Source organism: Ictalurus furcatus, chromosome 20 (assembly GCF_023375685.1).
Source record: "Ictalurus furcatus strain D&B chromosome 20, Billie_1.0, whole genome shotgun sequence".
In the NCBI taxonomy this organism is placed as follows: Eukaryota; Metazoa; Chordata; class Actinopteri; order Siluriformes; family Ictaluridae; genus Ictalurus; species Ictalurus furcatus.
Genome location: NC_071274.1, coordinates 4,401,426 through 4,411,902, shown reverse-complemented (window position 1 = coordinate 4,411,902; position 10,477 = coordinate 4,401,426).

The window sequence follows — 10,477 nt, the reverse complement described above, 5'->3', positions numbered from 1 at the left end:
ACTCCATAAATCCCCCTGGGGGTTCGGAGGCTTAGTGTTTAGCACATTTCCCTTGCTGCTCTGGGGTTGGGGGTTCGATTCCTTCCTCCGCCCTGTGTACACAGAGCTTGCTTGTTGTCCTGCGTTTTCTTCCGGGTACTTCAGTTTCCTCCCCCAGTCCAAAGACATGCACTGTAGGCTGATTAGCATCTCTAAATTGTTCGTATTGTGTGAATGTGTGTTATTGTGCCCTGCAATAGGTTGGCACCCCATCCTGGGTGCCTGCCGCATTGTGGGCCTGAGTTCCATGGGACAGGCTCCAGGTTCATCGTGACCCTGGCTATGATAAGCAGTAAGGAAAATGGATGGGTGGATTGATAAATCCATAAAGATAAATCCATAAATAAATCAAGTCATAGTTCTGTACATCATAGACAAACATAGTCTGCGCTTACACTTTCCCTTTGTTTTTAAGAACAAACTGATTAGATTTCATTTACGATGACTAATTTTAAAGTAGGACCTGTGGACTTGCTTTTTCCACCCACAACCTTGCTCTAAAACGATCCCGATTTGGTATAAAAAACAAAACAAAAACCCTGGTAACCCTGGTTATACCAGTATGCCAGTTCTGCCACATTATTCCAGTGGCACATTTTTTTTTTTCGATGCAACTTGTGGAGGTTTTTTTTTGTGCTTTCTTTCTTCTCTGGAAAACTGCTTGAATTGGAAAAATTCAATGTTGAAAAAATGATGTTTGTTGATCAATGAGACCTTGTAGCTGTACTCATGTTCGACACACGTGAATCTTAACTAACTAACTAACTAACCCCTAAAACGCCAAGCCCCACATTATTTAATAAATAAATAAATAAATAAATAAATAAATGGGGGAAAAAAAACTTACTCTGGCTCTTACACCTCGACTCTGCACACTTTGCTTCTCTAGAACTCAATTATAAATCTTCTATGGTAGCACTACTTGTATTGTTCTCCGCTTGATATATCGCTTTGCTTGTATTTCCTCATTTGTAAGTCGATTTGGATAAAACCGTCTGCTAAATGAACAAATGTAAATGTAGATATATGTGAATCGAAGAGCGCGTTGGCTGAATGCTCGTTGTGATGACATCACACAGTTCGTCTTGGCCCAAATCTGCAGAAAACCTGTGGTAATTTTTGAAAAGCTCCTCCGAATATTGAGAAGTTTGCTTGATTTTGCGTAAATCTCTACGATCGCGATCAAAATCACGAAATCCTGGAGGGACTGGTTCTGGTTGCAGTAGCTTTAGGATTAGGATGTGATCCAGAATGGATTGGGACACAACCCAGAAACGATTCCTGCTGGAATCGAACATGACTCAGATCTTCCTTCCTCTTATTTCCCGTCTCTTTTTCTCTTCCTTCGTACTGTATTTCTCTCTCTGAGTTAGCATTAGGCTGCTATGTGTGTGTGTGTGTGTGTGTGTGTGTGTGTGTGCGTGTGTGTGAGTGTGTGAGTGAGAGAGAAAAGGATGGAAAAGTCCAAGTAGAAATCAAATCACTTAATTGCTGTGTTTTTCATCTCCATCTTTTGTTTTACGGTGTGTGTGTGTGTGTGTGTGTGTGTGTGTGTGTGTGTGATTCATGGCTGGTGTACCAAATGCTAACAGCTTCATCCCTCATGAGCCCCAAGTTTACACTGATGAATATAACGACAGTGCTCACACACACACACACACACACACACACACAATTGTCTTACTAGCCTTGTGAGGACCTCTTCCACAGTCATAGTTATTGCTGTAGCGAATTAATGCTATGCATTAAATCTAAATGCTAAATCTAACCCTAATCTTAATCTCATTAACTGAGAGGAACACTTTTGGCTCTTTAAGGCAGTATGTAGTGTTTAGTCTGTTTGAATTGAACCCTGGTACATTTTCCTCTTTCAGGTGGTTCTTTAGGCAGGTGAGAACACAGCAATCACACTCAGGTGTGGGCCAAAACAACCAATCCAAGAGTGTGTGTGCAAGGTGGTCTCGATCCGGTTCCAGTCCAACTCTATGCAGTTCAGTTCACGGATTTGATTCTAAATTGATTCGACCCCCACTCCTGGAAGTGAAGCAAAGATGCTGTGTTTTGAGTTGCTGCTAAATCGTGTTGAGCCAAAGGACAGAGGTGTAGTGCTGGAAAGTATTTGGACCAAAGAACAAAAAGAGAAAATAAATGGTGTAAATAATTCGTAAAATGTTTTAAACTAGTTATTTATATAATCATCTAGTAATATACTGAGGGCCAGCTCCATGTTCTCCATGCATGGGTGATTCTTATGATTTCCATTGCCATTTTTCTGAATAAGAGTCAAATGAGGACGTTTTTATAAAAGCCCTAAGAGGCAATGCATTATTATTATTTTTATTATTTCTTGTTTTCTCGTGATCTCCACATAACAAAAATTGTTTTCTCGTGATCTCGACATAATATAAATTGTTTTTTTGTGATCTCGACATAATATAAATTGTTTTCTCGTGATCTCCACATAAGAAAAATTGTTTTCTCGTGATCTCGACATAATAAAAGTTGTTTTCTCGTGATCTCGACATAATAAAAGTTGTTTTCTCGTGATCTCCACATAACAAAAATTGTTTACTCGTGGTCTCCACATAATATAAATTGTTTTCTCGTGATCTCGACATAATAAAAGTTGTTTTCTCGTGATCTCGACATAATAAAAGTTGTTTTCTCGTGATCTCCACATAACAAAAATTGTTTACTCGTGGTCTCCACATAATATAAATTGTTTTCTCGTGATCTCGACCTTATAAAAGTTGTTTTGTCATGATCTCGACATAACAAAAGTTGTTTTCTCGTGATTACGACATAAAAGTTTTCTTGTGATCTCGACATAATAAAAGTTGTTTTCTCATGTTTTCAACATAAAAGTTGTTTTCTCGTGATTTCAACATAACAAAAGTAGTTTTCTCGTGATCTCGACATAACAAAAGTAGTTTTCTCGTGATTTCGACATAACAAAAGTTGTTTTCTCGTGATCTCGACATAACAAAAGTAGTTTTCTCGTGATTTCGACATAACAAAAGTAGTTTTCTCGTGATTTCGACATAACAAAAGTTGTTTTCTCGTGATTTCGACATAAAAGTTGTTTTCTCGTTGTTTTCAGATATTCATATTGTAGTGTGAAAGGTTAGAAACTAAGTAAATTTCGTCATTGGTTTATTTTCGCAGGGTATGTTACTGGCAGAGAAACTACATTTTGGTCGAAACCTTCTTTTTTGTCTCTTTAGGCCGTTTTCTAGAATTCAGCTACAGCAACATCCCCAGACCATCGCACATATTTGAACAAAACATCTTTCAAAATCAGTGAAAACCTTTGCGAGTCTAAGGGGGTACTTGTTTTTGGTGAGGAGGTGCCGTTGGAGCGCAGGCTTCAGCAGTGTGCTTATATTTATATATTTATATATCTCCATTTCACAGTGCAGTCAACATTAACACACACAGAGCTCAATTCTCTCGCCCTCAGCTGCTGTTAAAATATTAGTGTAAGTTGTGTGTGTGTGTGTGTGTGTGTGTGTGTGAGCGCGTGTGTTTGCAAACCGAATGTAATTAAGAAGCACATTAGCAGCAGTGACACTGGCCTCTGGGGGGCGTGATGGAGTGCCAGAACACTACACAAACTCCCTCTGCTATCAATTCACACACACACACACACACACACACACACACAAACATAAAACCACCCATATTCCCTTGGTCCTGGCACTGCTATTAATCTGACCCACTATACTTAGCCTCACACACTCACACACACACACACAGAGTAATTCCTGGCACTGTCATTAATCTGTCCCACAACACACACACTCAAACACACAAACGCCACCCACATCAACTATAAACTCAAGCACACACACACACACTCAGTGTATGATACACTGAGAAAAGCGCGGTGTCCCAAACGCTACTCTACTGCATGTAGGGTAGACTAAGTATAATTGTAACACTTCCTGTTTGGCCCACCCTTTACTCTGCACACTTGGTTGTCTTTTTTTAAATGTTCTGATTTGAGTAAAGTCGTGCATTTCAGTCACACACTCAGACGACTGTGCTTGTGTCTTAGCATCCACTATGTTAGCATTACCTACAGTACCATCCTCATTGTATCACTTCCCTCCTCAAAGTATTTAGCTCTTTCTCTGTCATGGTCGTGTATTTTTATCATACTGCACTTCTTTTACGTCTTTTCATGAAGTTTCGCGTTTTAGAAACCTGCGGGATGAAGGAGTTACCAATGGTAGTGATGGCATCATGGTCTAAACAAGTGTCCTGAACCCAAACATTTACATTCACATTTAACGTGTAGCATTTAAATTTAGATTTAACTTCACACCGGGAGTGAGAAAGAATTGGTTGTTGTTGCTAATAAGCGTTCATTTCCGAAAGGGTTAATAAACACTAGCGAACCAGCACGCTAAATTCTAGGATTGTCCGAGTTTGCAGAACATTTTCCGTATGATTTGACTGATTAGTGAATTAGCAAGTCATGTAGCTGGACACGCGCTCAGCTCTGAACTCTGAATGAACAGGAACTTTTTACTCTTGAATTCTTGAGTCTGTTTGAATGGTTTTGATTTTTACTCAAGGAGATTTGGACTTAAGGACAGTTTTTATGGTACTTTGTCCAGGCCTGGTTCCATAACACTTTCAGTAGTCAGAATGTCTGTTTCAGCTTTCAGCATTAAAGCTTACTATGTAATGGATTGTAGGTAAAGATATATTCCAGGCCTGCCGAGAAAACAGAACTATTTGAAGAGCTGTACTCCGATATCTTCAGAAAGTGACAGTTCACTCGTTCAGTGTGAATATTCGATACAGACGACATGATAGTGCACTCCGACTCCGTGGGGAGAAAATGAACTCTTGAATTAGACTGATTTAAGAAAATGGCGGATGTTTGATAAAGACTACAATACACACAGTCCTCAGTTACACTCAGAGTTCTGAACACAACTGTAACAATAAAGTACAATAAAATACGGCTTCCATTTCCGTCTTATTTCATGCAAATGATGGCAAACCAAGCAGGTAGTGTGTGTGTGTGTGTGTGTGTGTGTGTGTGTGTGTGTGTGTGTGTGAGTGCTTGTGTGCGTGTGTGTGTGTGTGTTTAAAAGTGAGGTGAATTCAAATGAGCTCCACAGACCCCAGAGAGCTACGACTCCCAGCACAGACGCACACACACACACACATACATACACACACACACACACACACACACACACAGATATGACTCCATTATACATGCTGCAGTGCTGCCAAGAGACTATGGAGCATTCACTACCACCTCTCTCTCTCTCTCTCTCTCACTCACTGTCTCTCTCTCCAGGTCTGGTTAAAGTGTGAAAGTCTCAATGTTCTGTTTGTACAGTACTTTATCTATCTATCTATCTATCTATCTATCTATCTACTGTATATACTGTATCTGTTTGTTTATAAACTGAAGTTCTTTCTTTCTTTCTTTTTGTTTGTCTCTTTCTTTCTTCATTTTGTTTTTCTTTCTTTCTGGTTTGTCTTTTTTCTTCATTTCAGTTTATCTTCTTCCTTCCTTTCTTCCTTCCTCATTCTTTCTTTCTTTCATTTTTGTTTTGCCTTTTTTCTTCATTTTGGTGTATCTTCTTGCTTGCTTACTTGCTTGCATTTTTTCTTTCTTTCTTTCTTCATCTTGGTTTGTCTATTTCTTCCTTTCCTGTTCAGACTTTTATCATTTTGATTTGTTTTCTTCATTCCTAGCCTTCTTTCTTTCTTTCTATCTTGCTTTCTTTCATTCCTTTGGTTTGCCTTATTTCCTTAATTCTGGTTAATCGTCTTTCTTCCTTCCTTCCCTGCTTGCTTGCATTTATCTTTCTTTCTTTCTTTCTTTCTTTCTTTCTCTGAGAAAAAACAGATGTAGAAATGTCAGCATGGTGTATGAAGTCTGGCTCTGACAGTTCCTCAGCTACATCACATGAGCTCACAATTGCTCTAAAATGTTTTGGTTTGTTGGGTCCTGCCTGCGGTATTTTCTAATACATTTAGTTGCTTGTATTTCCCAAATTATTATTATTATTTTTTTTTTTAAAGTCGCCTAATTGAAACCACCTGACCCTGACCCATTACGAAGGAAGTAAATGCATCACGCAGCGGCGCACATTTATGGTAACGAACATGGTCTTTCTTTGCAAGCTTCATATCTGACCAATCACTCACTCCTGCATGAAAGTCAAACCCTCCTGCTCACGTGATCTACGATCTGTGAAACGTGAAAATTGCACCTATTCATATCTGTATTTGTTTCTGTTTAGAACACATTATTATCTGTTCATTCTCAACAATGTATTTGTGTTCTAGTTAGCTTAGTCTTGCGATGGTTAGCAGTGTGTCGAGCAGCTGCTCAGTGTGTGTGCTCAGAAAAAGAGTTTGGATTTGGTGTGAGCAGGATCACTAGGTCCAGTGCAAGCACACACACACACACACACACACACACACACACATTTCCTATCATTTGTTGTCCATGACACAATGTCCATCCCAAGCACACATTCTCTCTCTCTCTCCCTCTCTTTCTGTGGGTGGTGATTTATTAGGGATGTGAAGACCATGTAGAAACGATCTTTATTACATCCATTTTCTGCCTGTCATTGTGTGTGTGTGTGTGTGTGTGTGTGTGTGTGTGTGTGCGCGTGTGCAGGTGAGCTTGTGACAGATTGGCTGCACTCCCGTCGTGACAGCGCTGGATGGATAAAACAGTAGGGGGGTGAGAGGAGAAGAAATCTACACTTTCATACAGTTCAATAGATGCATACAATATTCCCTTCCTGCACACACACACACACACACACACACACACACACACACACACACATCCAACCCTGCTGAACAACAGAACAGCACTAAATTAAGAATACCAGCTCCGGCGCAGCGTGCCGCTCGGGAAGTGTCATGATTACACATTCTAATCTGATGAAGTGTAGTGATCCTGCTGCTGAGCACACTCTTACACAGACATACACACACACACGACACATATGTATAGTGTAACAGTTTTGCTCTGTTTTGTCTCATCTCATTGCGAATTTCACTTGAACACTGTGGTTTGTCTTTTCCAGTTCACTCTCGATTCGAATGAGAGTAATCGTCCTTCGGTGTGAACTTCTCAAAGTAGTAAAACTTTTCTGTAGTACATAAAATTTCCAGAGTATTTTGGACAAACATTCTTCAGCAAAGTATTTCTCAAGGGAAAGCACTATCCGCCCTCTTCCGCATACTTGGGGCAGTGGTGGCTTAGTGGTTAAGGCGCTGGGTTACTGATTAGAAGATGGGGGGTTCAAGCCCCTGCATTGCTAATCTGCCACTGTTGGGCCCTTAACCCTCTTTGCTCCAGGGGTGCTGTATCATGGCTGACCCCAACTTCCTGACATGCTGGGGTATGCGAAGAAAAGAATTTCATTGTGCTGTAATGTATATGTGACTCATAAAGACTCGTTATCATTATGTGCCGCATCCCAGTTTGCCTACTGGGATGTACAAATACTTCATATAGCGGAAGAGAACGTTGTTGCCTAGTAACCCACGCAATCACCGTAATCAAACTCCTCATTGCATTGCAGCTTTTCTTCATGCATTATTCCTTAAATCATTCATAAACGTTATCATTTATAAATGTTGGTTAGTGCTCAACCCTTAAGTTCTTACACTTAAATACGGAAGACGCATCACCGACGTTACACTCGTCTGCCATGTTTTCTGGATGGAGCTCTCATCAACTGGAGGCTACAGCCTGGAGGTTGCTGAGGACGGTACCGCTTGAAGTACCATGAAATAGTTTTGGACCTCAATTCCACATGGACATTCTCACTGTGGTTGCTGGGACTACGGTTGCTGCGATGGTCTTGGGACTGCAATTACCACATGCAGTTTTGCACTCAGGTCTCCTTTGGTGAACAGTGGACTAGTTCAACAAAGACTTCATGTATAGACCATAATGAACTTTCTTGTACTGTCACGCTATTCATCATTACCCAGATGAGTACGGGTTCCCTTCTGAGTCTGGTTCCTCTCAAGGTTTCTTCCTCATATCATCTCAGGGAGTTTTTCCTCGACACCGTCTCCACCGGCTCGCTCAATAGGGATAAATCCACACACTTAAAATCTCAATCCTGTGTTTATATGTTTCTGTAAAGCTGCTTTGAGACAATGTCCATTGTTAAAAGCGCTATACAAATAAAATTGAATTGAATTTGCCGGTTGAATTTGGCAAAACAAATCGTCACAAAACTCCTCCTCCTCCCTCGTGCAAGAAGTCATGGGGAATATTTCCTCTATATATATATATATACAGTGACAAACAACTTAAACGAACAGCTTTAACACAAAGTGCTGATATGGATGTTCTTATAGTTATACGTTGTTGTTGTTGTTGTTGTTCTTTGTAAAATAATAGCGTTTAAGAAAATACCTTTATCGTTAAATAACTGGACTTCAGTACGGTGAGCATTCGACTTGCAAGTCCTTATGAATTAACTGTTCTAGAAACAATAACATATTCACGTACTGTATGTTACCGAACAACATTAGCTAAGCTAGCCAGCTTCCTGAACATAGCAATGCATCAATATTAGCCAACTACCAAGTTTCGAATAGCAATCTGACATTAATAACTAGCCAAATTTCATACCAAGCAAGCTAGCTTTAGCATTATTATTTAGCATAATAATACAGTATATTGGTGAGTTATTTAATATAGTATACAGCATATGCAAGTGAGGCACACACACACACACACACACACACACACACACAGCTGCAGTTTGAACAGTTCAAGAAAATAATTTGTTTCATTGTTATTGCAAAAGTGCATGTGTGTGTGTGTGTGTGTGTCACCATCAAACAATCCCAGTCAGAGAAAAAGGGATTTGGTTAAACAAAAAGAGCGAAGTTAAATCAATACACCGCACAAAGACTTTCAATTTCTCTCTCTCTCTCTCTATGTCCCTATTCTCTCTGTCTCTCCATCTTTCTGTCTGCCTCTATCACTCTCTGTATTTCTCTTTCCCTCTCTCTGACACCCACACTCACATTCCCTATCTCTCTCTCAGTCTTCCCCTGTCTCTCCATCTCAGTCTCTCTCTCTCACACACACACACCCTGCTTCTGTCTCTCTTTGTCTCTGTCTGTCTGTCTCTCTCTCTCTCTCTCTCTCTCTCTCTCACGCACACACACACATACACACACACACACACACACACACACACACACACACGCACACACACACACACAGAGTTGCATGGAAAAATACATTCTCTGGATGTTGTGAGGTGGGGATTAGTGATAGGAATGATTAGTAACAGCAGTACTGACAATTTGTTGTCAGTATTGTTGCGAAATACTGTACGCAAAATTAAAAAAAAACAAAAACACACAGGTATGTCTCCACCTTAAGGCTCCTATGTGGCTGTTAGTGACATAAATGAAAGCGAGGGTGCCAATACTTAATACTTTTATTAGTAAAGCTCAAAAGAATGTAGAGTACAAACTGCACTGAAATTAAAATACAAGAAAAACACAAGGATTCTCGTGTTTGTCTGATTCTGAATCTCAAATAGTTTTTTTTTAAATAGTAAATGTCATTAATGTAATCTATGTAGTGAGCATATATTGGGAGAGAGAGAGAGAGAGAGAGAGAGAGAGAGACCCTGGAGAGGCCTTTTGAAGTTGGTACTGCTCTCCGGGGCCTGTAGAACTCATTGGCATTCATCTCACCTTCACACACACACACACACACACACACACACACACACACACACACACACACACAGAGATATTTAAACAGGGAATTTGGAGGTATTATTTCTGTTTCTATAGCAGGTGTTTCTGTGCAAAGAAAAATACAAACTGAGGTGCAGAGAGAGAGAGAGAGAGGGAGAGAGAGAGCGAGTGAGAAAGAGACAAAAAAGATGGAGGGAGACAGACAAAAAAAGAACGACAGAAGAGAGACACAATGAGAAAATATCAGATGATCTTCCAGGACAAAGCCCCGCCCACTCTGCTACTGTTCAATGAAATCCTTGAGTACTGGAGAAGAGGCGGGGGCTTTAGCTCTGTGTGTGTGTTTGTGTGTGTGTGTGTGTGTGTGTGTGTGTGTGTGTGTGTGTGTGTGTTTTACAGTGTAGTGCACTGGATGTAAAGGCTCTCTGCAATCCTAATGAATGACTTCCACATTTGCATCTCATTAGCATAAGGTCAACTCTACCGGTACATTCACACATACAGCGACAAAGCGACCGGAGACCATTTCTTTTCAAAGAGAGCTGGCGACTTCCGGCGACTCTATCGACAGCGACCGTTCATGGCTAGATGTGGGCGTGTCCAGTGTCTCGACAAAGTTGAGAAAAGTTTAACTTAATGCAAATTTGGAGCGACTTGATGCAGCGAATACAGGTAGGCTACGTTCTCACATACAGCGATT